Source organism: Monodon monoceros, unplaced genomic scaffold (assembly GCF_005190385.1).
Source record: "Monodon monoceros isolate NGI ecotype Baffin Bay Population unplaced genomic scaffold, NGI_Narwhal_1 Super_Scaffold_5, whole genome shotgun sequence".
NCBI lineage: Eukaryota > Metazoa > Chordata > Mammalia > Artiodactyla > Monodontidae > Monodon > Monodon monoceros.
This window is the reverse complement of record NW_021703782.1, coordinates 31,675,964-31,687,584: the sequence shown is the minus strand read 5'-3', so window position 1 is coordinate 31,687,584 and position 11,621 is coordinate 31,675,964. Positions and strand designations below refer to the sequence as shown.

The 11,621-nt window shown below is 39.3% G+C and overlaps 1 pseudogene; it reads left to right on the top strand.

Annotated features, from left to right (window-relative positions):
- Positions 1 to 2,552: 2,552 nt before the first annotated feature.
- Positions 2,553 to 5,063, top strand: LOC114883768 (annotated as a pseudogene).
- The last annotated feature ends 6,558 nt before the right edge of the window (positions 5,064 to 11,621 follow it).

Here is an 11,621-nt window from a genome sequence, read left to right as displayed (position 1 = left end):
TTCTAGTATTTTGTTGAGGATTTTTACATCTATATTCACCAGTGGTATTGGTCTGTAATTTTCTTTTTTTGTAGTATCTTTGTCTGGTTTTGGTATCAGGGTGATGTTGGCCCCATAGAATGAGTTTGGGAGTGTTCCTGCCTCTGGAATTTTTTGGAAAAGTTTGAGCAGGATGGGTTTTAGGTCTTCTCTAAATGTTTGGTAGAATTCACCTGTGAAGCCATCTGGTTCTGGACTTTTGTCTGTTGGAAGATTTTTAATCACAGCTTCAATTTCATTACTTGTGATTGGTCCGTTCATATTTTCTATTTCTTCCTGGTTCAGTCTTGGAAGGTTATACCTTTCTAAGAATTTGTCCATTTCTTCCAGGTTGTCCATTTTATTGGCATAGAGTTGCTTGTGGTAGTCTCTTATGATGCTTTGTATTTCTGCGGTGTCCGTTGTAACTTCTCCTTTTTCATTTCTAATTTTATTGATTTGAGTCCTCTCCCTCTTTCTCTTGATGAGTCTGGGTAAAAGTTATCAATTTTGTTTATCTTTTCAAAGAACCAGCTTTTAGTTTTATTGATCTTTGCTATTGTTTTCTTTGTTTCTATTTCATTTATTTCTGCTCTTATCTTTATTTCTTTCCTTCTACTAACTTTGGGTTTTGTTTGTTCTTCTTTCTCTAGTTCCTTTAGGTGTAAGGTTAGATTATTTGAGATTTTTCTTGTTTCTTGAGATAGGATTGTATTGCTTTAAACTTCCCTCTTAGAACTGCTTTTGCTGCATCGTATAGGTTTTGGATCATCATATTTTCGTTGTCATTTGTCTCTAGGTATTTTATGATTTCCTCTTTGATTTCTTCAATGATCTCTTGGTTATTTAGGAACGTATTGTTTATCCTCCATGTGTTTGCATTATTTACATTTTATTCCCTGTAGTTTATTTCTAATCTCATAGTGCTGTGGTCAGAAAAGATGCTTGAAATGATTTCAATTTTCTTAAATTTACCAAGGCTTGATTTGTGACCCAAGATGTGATGTATCCTGGAGAATGTTCCATGTGCACTTGAGAAGAAAGTGTAATTTGCTGTTTCAGATGGAATGTCCTATAAATATCAATTAAATCTATCTGGTCTTCTATGTCATTTAAAGCTTGTGTTTCCTTATTAATTTTCTGTCTGGATGATCTGTCTATTGGTGTAAGTGAGGTGCTAAAGTACCCCACTATTATTGTGTTACTGTCAATTTCCTCTTTTTTTTTTTGTGGTACATGGGGCTCTCACTGTTGTGGCCTCTCCCACTGCGGAGCACAGGCTCTGGATGCACAGGCTCCGCGGCCGTGGCTCACGGGCCCAGCCGCTTCACGGCATGTGGGATCTTGGGTCTTCGTTGTTGCATGTGGGTGTTTTTTTCTTTAGTTGCGGGGAACGGGGGCTACTCTTCATTGCGGTGCATGGGCTACTCATCGCTGTGGAGCATGGGCTCTAGGTGCACGGGCTTCAGTAGTTGTGGCACGTGGGCTTAGTAGTTGTGGCTCACAGGCTCTAGAGCACGGGCTCAGTAGTTGTGGGACATGGGCTTAGTTGCTCTGCAGCATGTGGGATCTTCCCGGAGTAGGGCTCGAACCCATGTCCCCTGCATTGGCAGGCAGATTCTTAACCACTGCACCACCAGGGAAGCCCTGTAGGTCCTTTTCTTGTCTTGTGTTTCCCATTTAGAGAAGTTGCTTTAGACTTTGTTGTAGAGCTAGTTTTGTGGTGCTGAATTCTTAGCTGTTGCTTATCTGTAAAGGTTTTGATTTCTCTATGGAATCTGTATGAACTCCTTCCTGGGAAGCGTAATCTTGGTTGTCTTCATTTGTTTTCATTTTTTTTCTTTATTCTGTTCTTCCAGGTCACTTATCTGTTCTTCTGCCTCAGTTATTCTGCTATTGATTCCTTCTAGTGTATTTTTCATTTCAGTTATTGTATTGTTCCTCTCTGTTTGTTCTTTATTTCTTCTAGGTCTTTGTTAAACATTTCTTGCATCTTCTTGATCTTTGCCTCCATTCTTTTTTCCGAAGTCCTGTATTATCTTCACTATCATTATTCTGAATTCTTTTTCTGGAAGGTTGCCTATCTCCACTTCATTTAGTTGTTTTTCTGGGGTTTTATCTTGTTCCTTCATCTGTTACATAGTCCTCTGCCTTTTTATTTTGTCTATCTTTCTGTGAATGTGGTTTTCGTTCCATAGGTTGCAGGACTGTAGTTCTTCTTGCTTCTGTTCCCTTCACAGTTCTTGACAAAATGACATTCAATAAACATATACACTTGCTTACAAAATCTCTTAGCAACCTAGGAATATGAGGAATTTACTCAAGGTGATGAAAAGGATGTATCAAAGGAAGTTTTACATGTGTCATACTTAATAGTAATACTTGAAAAGGAGTCTCAGTTATATTAGAAATGGGCCTTAGTTTGGAGTGTATTAATTGGTGTAAGAGATCAACTCCACTTTCCGGCTACAGGTCCCCAAGTGGAGCGGGAGGCCTGACGGGGGAGCCAAGCGGCAGCGGCGGCGGGGGTGGTAATGGCAGAGCTGGTGCAGGGGCAGAGCGCTCCAGTGGGGATGAAGGCTGAGGGCTTCGTGGACGCTCTGCACCGGGTCCAGCAGATTGCTGCTAAAATTGATTCAATTCCTCACTTGAATAATTCCACACCTCTAGTGGACCCCTCAGTGTATGGCTATGGAGTACAAAAACAGCCCTTGGATGATGGAGTAGGTAACCAGTTAGGGGCCTTGTTACATCAAAGGGCAGTAATAACAGAAGAATTCAAAGTGCCTGATAAAATGGTTGGATTTATTGTCGGTTGGGGAGGTGAGCAGATTTCACGGATTCAAGCAGAATCTGGTTGCAAAATTCAGATTGCCTCAGAGAGTTCTGGGATTCCAGAGAGGCCCTGTGTACTTACCGGAACCCCAGAAAGTATTGAACAAGCCAAACGGCTCCTGGGACAGATCGTGGACCACTGTCGGAATGGACCTGGCTTTCATAATGACATAGATGACAACAGCACGATCCAGGAGATTCTCATCCCTGCGTCTAAAGTGGGGCTGGTCATCGGCAAGGGAGGGGAGACAATAAAGCAGTTGCAGGAGCGGACAGGTGTGAAGATGGCCATGATCCAGGACGGCCCATTGTCCACGGGAGCAGACAAGCCTCTTCGCATCACCAGAGACCCATTTAAAGTACAGCAAGCAAGAGAAATGGTATTAGAGATCATCCGAGAAAAAGACCAAGTCGATTTTCGAGGTGTACGTGGTGATTTCAGCTCCCGAATGGGAGGAGGCAGTATAGAGGTGTCTGTCCCTAGGTTTGCAGTTGGGATTGTAATAGGAAGAAATGGGGAAATGATCAAAAAGATCCAGAATGATGCTGGTGTGAGAATTCAGTTCAAACCAGATGATGGTATTAGTCCAGAGAGAGCTGCACAGGTCATGGGACCCCCAGAGCGATGCCAGCATGCAGCACATGTCATCAACGAGCTTATTCTTACAGCTGAGGAAAGAGATGGCTTTGGAGGCCTGGCGGTAGCCAGAGGAAGGGGCCATGGTCGCGGTGACTGGAGCGTGGGAACCCCTGGTGGCATCCAGGAGATAACCTACACAGTGCCGGCAGATAAGTGCGGCCTCGTCATAGGCAAAGGGGGTGAGGACATCAATAGCATAAACCAGCAGTCAGGAGCACACGTAGAGCTTCAGCGGAACCACCCTCCCAACACGGACCCCAACCTGCGAATATTCACCATCAGGGGAGTTCCTCAACAGATTGAGCTGGCCAGACATCTCATAGATGAGAAAGTTGGCGGTGCCAGTCTCGGAGCGCCCGGAGATTATGCACAGGGCCCCTTCAGCCAGCCACCTGCCGCGCCGCATCAGAACACCTTTCCTCCAAGGAGCTCAGGGTGCTTCCCAAACAAGGCCACTAAAGTGAACGGAAGCCCTCACAGCGCGCCTGTGAGTGGTCCTTCGGAGTTCCTGACCCAGGGCTGGGGCAGCACCTACCAGGCGTGGCAGCAGCCCACACAGCAGGTTCCAAGCCAGCAGAGCCAGCCGCAGAGCAGCCAGCCCTACTACAGCAAGGCCTGGTAAGACTATTACAAAAAACAGAGTCACGCTGCCAGCGCCGCTCCTCAGGCCAGCTGCCTGCCGGACTACACAACGGCCGGGGCGGAGTATTACAGACAGCAGGTCGCATTCTACGGGCAAACATTAGGGCAAGCTCAGGCCCACAGCCAGGAGCAGTAGGGCAGTGGCCTGCAGCTCCCTTTCCTCGCCCCCCCCCCCCCAAACCATTGTGAGCAAAACCTATTTGTAACAGAGGTTTTTAGATGTGCAAACCTTTTGATGAAGAGCCTTTGTTTTGTTCTGTGAAACACTAGATTAACAGAATTTTTCTAAAAATCGGGAAAATCAGTTACTAAAAATTGCTGATAATTTTTGTTTTGTTATTTTTGTTTGTTACTTCAAATGTGTAAGCTCTGGGATTCTTTTTGGAGCAATACCTGCAAATTCGGGCACCAGAATGTGCTGCAGAGCAGTGACATTTCAACATGGTGTGTTTTTGTTTTGTTTTGTTTGCATGTCTTTTTATTTACAGTTTTTTCTATTGCAACAGAAAGTGGCTTGGAAGTCTTAGGTGGCTTGTAACAAATTCTTTAAAAAAATTTTTAAACAGTATTTAAATATTCTTAAATGTGCAAATTCATTAAATGTTTTACTTCTAATTTCTTGTATCTTGGCTGTCTGGTTTTATTGCATTTTTTAAAAAACTGAACTATTATGTATTATAATTAATTATGTGAATTCTGAATTGAGACAGATAATTGTATTGCTGTCCAACAGGGTTCGGGAGGGGGCATTTTATAGGGTTTGTATAATTTCTAGAGTTCTAAAGGGGTAATAATATAAAAATGTGTTTGTGTGTTTAGCAGACGTTTTATCATGTCTCCATTACCTACCGATTGCAATTGTGTATCTAAGACCTCCAAGCTTGTTTTAAAAACAAAACAAAAAAACCTTTCTCTATTCTCTCAGAAATATAAATACTGTTATTTTTAATATTAAAAATAAATTCAATATAACTTTTAACAAACACTATGGAACATTAAATCGCATAAAAATGTAGTAACTTTTTAAATTCCAAGGTGTGTTTTGCTTTTTTCTTTTAAATATTTTCTTAATATTTGTCAAATTAACTAGATGAATAAATAAATCTAGCATTAACCACAATATGAATTAAATAATTTTGATTTAATAAAAGGGATAATATGATTTCCAGTGTTTACTGTAGTGTATCTTGTACAGATAACATGCATTTTTAAAAGAAAAATGGAATTGAAGCTATTTTTTCTTGCATTTTTCAGTTGACCTGGGGGACATTCCATTTGAGATATACTGAAGTTACTGAAGTGTCTGGGGTTTTTCTCCTTATTTTCCTTATAATGCTTGAAATGTCTAACTATTAAAAAAGGCAATTGGAAAATGTTATGCATGTTGTTTTTTTAAAAAAAAACTGTTGTTTTTATTGGACTGACAATTCATTTTACACTCTACATAATAAAATTTCCACAAGACATCTTGTGTGCAAAGTAAAAAAAAAAAAAAGAGACCAACTCCAAAGTTTCAGTGGCTTAACAAAATAGAAGTACATTTCTTGCCAATATAGCAGTATAATGTGGGTGTTCCTCATCAGCAGATGTCTATTCTAGAGCTCATTTAGAGACCCAGGCTTCTTCCATATTGTAGCTCTGCTATCCTTTAAGAGTTCAGAGTTCTCTGCATCCAGCCAGCAGGCTAAGAAAAGGTGGTGAAGGCATGCCCGTTTCTGAATTGACTTTGCCTAGAAGTAACAGATATCATTTCTGGTCACAGCTGAAACTATAGCCCAGGGACTTTTGAATCTAAATTGTAAACTAAATTTAAATTTAAATCTGAGTGCATTTAATACTAGCTCAATCAATGGCTTCTTTCTGAAACTATGTCTTGTAGAATAGAAATCTGCATCAAGCACATTTTGAAGAAGAAAATAGAATACTTCAGTTTATGACTTGGAGGGCAAAGGCAAAGACTGAGCAACACAGTTTAATATTATAGTGATAAGATTTCCCATATTATGATAGAACTATTAAAATGGTGACTATACCTTTTAAAAAACCTCACAGTTTTTAGACAAGTCTAAAACCTTGAATGTAATTTAGTTTGAGTTGTTGTATTTAACCTCACTATATATTTCTTCTCTATTCTTAGTGATTATCTATATCCATGGTTCCCAAACTGTTTGCTGAGGTGCTCCAGGCATTCCAGTGAACTTACATTTTCAAGAGACACAGTGTAATCTGTTGAACACCACACAAAGTATTGCTATTAGGTTTTGAACCTAACTAATAATAAATGGGAGGGCTTCCCTGGTGACGCAGTGGTTGAGAATCTGCCTGCCAATGCAGGGGACACGGGTTCAAGCCCTGGTCTGGGAAGATCCCACATGCCGCGGAGCGACTAGTCCCGTGAGCCACACTACTGAGCCTGCGCGTCTGGAGCCTGTGCTCCGCAACGGGAGAGGCCGCGATAGTAAGAGGCCCACACACCGTGATGAAGAGTGGGTCCCGCTTGCTGCAACTAGAGAAAGCCCTCGCACAGAAACGAAGACCCAACACAGCCAAAAATAAATAAATAAATAAATAAAAATAATAAATGGGAACAGTTGGTTATTTCTTTTAATTTAAGGTGATTAGTGATGTTGAACATCTTTTCATGTGCATATTGGCTATTTGCATATCTTCTTTGGAGAAACGTCTGTTGAAGTCCTTTGCCCATTTTGAAATTGGGTTTTGTTGTTGATTGTTGGAATTCTTTATATATTCTATTAGTCTATTATCAAATACATGATTTACAAATTCTTTCATTATGTGGGTTGCTTTTTCACTTTGTTTACTGTGTTCCTTGATGTACAGAAGTTTTATATTTTGATGTAGTCTAATTTATTTTTTCTTTTGTTGCATGTGCTTTTGGTATCATATCCAAGATATCATTCTTGACCTCCAAATCAATGTCATGAAGGTTTTCACCTGTGTTTTCTTCTAAGAGATTCATATTTAGTTCTTTGATCTATTTTGAGTTAATTTTTACATATGCTGTGTGTGGTGTATAAAGGTTCAACTTCATTCTTTTGCATGTGAATATTCAATTTTCCCAGCACCATTTGTTTCAATGGTGTTGAATGGTGTTGGCACTCCTGTCAAAACTCATTTGGCCATAAATGCAAGGCTTTTTTTTTTCTGGACTCTCTATTTTATTCCATTGTTCTTCGTGTGTATCTTTATGCAAGTACCACACTATTTTGATTACTGACTTTGTAATAAGTTTTGAAATCAGGAAGTGTGAAATCTCTGACTTTGCTATTCTTTTTCAAGGTTGTTTTGGCTATTTGGGGTCCCTTGAGATTACATGTGAATTTTAGGGTGGATTTCTGTCTTTCTGTGAAAACAGAATATCGATAGGATAGTTTCTGGAATATTACAAACGTTACCTGCAATTGTTGTTGTTATTACTATTAAGTTTAAAACCAATCTGGTGACCTGAAATTCCTGTATACAGAGTTTAGGAAAAAATTATATATATATTCTGAAGAATTAAGCTCCTGTAAACTTTTTAAAAACTTAACTTTATTGAAGTATTATGTATGTACAATAAGCTGCATTCTTGGGGCCTTCTCTGGTGGCGCAGTGGTTGAGAGTCTGCCTGCCGATGCAGGGGACACGGGTTCGTGCCCCGGTCCGGGAAAATCCCACATGCCATGGAGCGGCTGGGCCCGTGAGCCATGGCCGCTGGGCCTGCGCGTCCGGAGCCTGTGCTCCGCAGTGGGAGAGGACACAACAGTGAGAGGCCCGTGTACTGCAAAAAAAAAAAAAGCTGTATTCTTTTAAAGGGTACAGTTTAATGGATTCTATATATACCTTTAAAACAACATAATCAAGATACAGAACATTTCCATCATCACCCTCCACCCCAGATTTTCTCATGTCTCTTTCTAGTCTATTCCTCCTGCTCCTGGCCTCAGGCAGTCACTGATCTTTTTTTTTGTCACTATAAATTAGTTTGCAGTCTTGTGTATTTTATGTAAATAACATGATACAATGTGTGCTCTTTTGTGTCTGGCTTCTTTTACTCAGTATAATGAATGTGAGGTTTATCTGTGTTGTGTATACAGGCATATCAGTATTTCATTCATTTTGGTGCCGAGTAGTATTCCATTGTATGGATGTACTACATTTTGTTTATTCCTTCATCTGTTGATGAATATTTGAATTGTCCTCAGTTTGGGGCTATTGTTAATAAAGCTATTTTGAACATTTGTCACAAGTCTTTGTGTAAATATACACTTTCATTTCTCTTAGGTACACACCTAGGAGTAGAATGCCAGGGTCATATTGCAGGTGTATGCTTAATTTTATAAGAAACTCTTGAACAGTTTTCCAAAGTGGTAGTATTGTTTTACATTCCCATGAGCAGTGTATTAAAGTTCTCTTGTGACGTTTTAAACAAATGTTTACATAGGTAGTTCATTTTTGTTGTAGAATTATTTTAAAATATGTGAGTAAACAAAATAAATCACTCAAAATGCCACCACAAGACATAATGAGTTAACATACTGGAGTAAATTCTTCTTGTTTCTTTCATACCTATGCTAATTTTTTATGGTTTAATAGACTTTTTTTAAAATTGAGATATAATTGATATATAACATTAGTTTCAGATATATAACAATGATTTGATATTTTATACACTGCAAAGTGGTGACTACAATAAGTCTAGTCACCATCCATACCTACACTATTTTTTTTTGTTTGTTTTTGCGGTACGCGGGCCTCTCACCGCTGTGGCCTCTCCTGTTGCGGAGCACAGACTCCGGACGCGCAGGCTCAGCGCCCATGGCTCACCGGCCCAGCCACTCCGCGGCATGTGGGATCTTCCCGGACCAGGGCACGAACCCGTGTCCCCTGCATCAGCAGGCGGACTCTTAACCACTGCGCCACCAGGGAAGCCCCCCTACACTATTTTTAATAAAGTTGTACTGTATACACTACTCTGTATTTTGCTTTTTCCACTAAACATGGACTAGATTTCTATTTCAATAAGTATAGAGTTATACCATCATTTAAAATAGCCATATAGTATTCCATTGCTTCAATGCACAATACACTGAAACTAGCCATTTGGCTATTGTTGGACTTTTAGGTTGTTGCCACTTCTCCTTTTTATAAATAATTTTAAGGTGGACATTGTTGTATAAATATAATTATATATTTCTCTAATTATTTATTTATGATAAACTCCAAGAACTGCTGGCTCTAAAAATATACAAATTTTAAAGATGTTTAATATTCATTGCCAAATTGCGTTCTAGCTCTGTTGTTGTTGTTTTCCACTATCTTTGTGTTCTTGGATATGTTACTTAACCCTTTTTGAGCATCATTTTCCTCATCCATAAAACAGAGATAATGTGAAAATATATTGTTTTAAAGTAGTTAGCACAGTGCCTAACACATGGTAAGTACTCAGTGGTAGCTATTTTACCCTTTTTTTTTTTTTAGTTTTTCCAGTTCATATTTCTACCTGGAGTGTTTAAGAGTTTGTGGTTTCTCAACATCACAAATACTTATAAGCTATTATCATTAAAAATTCATTGCCAATCTGATCTTGTATTTCTTCTTTTGTGAATTGTCTTCCTTAATTATGGTCTTAAATATTTCTTAAACATTGGAATGAGCAATAGGGCACCAACGTTTTAGAACAGTCTCTAACAATTAGAAGTGAAAGACAGGTGATTATCCCATGAGTAAATTCAATAAATTTGGTGTCTTATTTGTGAATTCATGCTGTTGGTATTCATTGTGGCTTTGAGATTCAGGGCAGCAGACTCAGAGTGTGTTTAAAAGATTCAATATAAATCAACTTTAAATATGTATTTGACATTATTACTTTTCCATGTTTGCCTGTTTTTTTTTTTGTCAATTTTATGGGACCTCAATGCTAATGAAATGAAACAGAGCTGCATAAGCCCAAGTTTATTTAATCTGTTTTTTTCTCCATGTTCTTTTTATGGAAAAGAACGAGAGAGCTAAGATGTTTTTGTTAGGTTACATTTCTGGGAAATACAGATTGACAGATTGTCCCTGGTAATTTTACATTTTGAACATCACTAAATGTTATCAAGCTATTTACTCAAGAGTTTAGAAATTTTTAACTTTTAACTCTGAGTGGAGGTAGGGGAAGAAGGAGTAGAAGGTGGAAGGAGAATGGAAGAGAAGTGTCTCAAGTGTTTCTGTTTTGGCTTTGTCCTTGGAACCCACAAATGTTCAGAAGGGAGAACAAGTTCCTGACTCCTGCCTTTCTGTGATGGAGTGGAAGTGTAGCTAAGGGGCAACAGGAAGGTACCGCCTGACCAGCTTCTCCCTCCCAAATCATCATATATATGTCCCAAACAAAACAAAATGAAATCTTTCCCTCCCCTCCAACATTCTAGAGATTTAAGAAATTAATTTATTAAAATGCCTTTACTTCTTAATATGAATTATAGTGATCGGACATACAATTTTCAACTCCTTTTACGGTTGTTCACTGACTGATAACCCATAAATAATAATGGAGCTGTCGACTGAAAGAAAAAAGCATAACTTAAAGTTGAGAGTTACGCTTTGTTCAGTGGACAGTCTTAGGACTTCAAGCCTGGGAGTCAGTGTCTCAAATAACTCTGAGAGACTGCTCCAAAGAGGCAAGGGTGGGGAGCCAGAGTATACAGGAGTTTTTGCAACAAAAGATCAGGTATTTGGAATATCAAAAGATTACTGTTAATAAAAGAAAACCAGATATCTCAAGGAATTTATTACTTTTTTTAAAATTTTTTTTATTTTTATTTTTTATTATTATTATTACTTTTCTATGTATGGGAAGATGCAAACATGTGGGCTCACTGAAATCATTCCTCAGCTATCATGCACCTCAGCTATCTGGAGCCAGTATCCTGTGTTTTCTCATCCTGAGTTTCCTCAGACTGCACAGTTGGGGGTGGCTGCAGCAGCTGACTGCTAGATGGGGTTGGCAGTGGGCAGCCTGTTTGTCTCCATCCTGAGTTCCCTCAGGGCTCACCGTCTGGGGGGCTGTAATGTGATGGCTTGATGGCTGCAACATCCTTTGTTTACTGATATGGCAGGCAGTATTTTAGTTCTCAGAGCAAATGTTCACCTGGAAGAGGACAAGTCTGATCCAGTGTCCCAGGGAGGGCTTTGGGCTTCCAAGTGGTGGTGTTAGGGAATGTGTCCTTGGCAATTGTCTAATTTCTTTGAGCCCCAGTTTTCCCATTGGTAGAGTGAGAGTGATGATTTATAGCCTACAGTCTTGCGAGGCTCAAATGAGACAAAGTATGCAAACATCTTGCACAGTTAATAATCACTATTACCACTAGCACCAATAATCACTAGCACCAAATTTTGGTGTATTCTCCCATAGAAGTAATAAGTCTAAATTAGGATTGCAGGCCACTTGCATGTCTCTTACAATTTTTCCATATGTATGTTTGGCTAGCTCATCTTGCTAGTG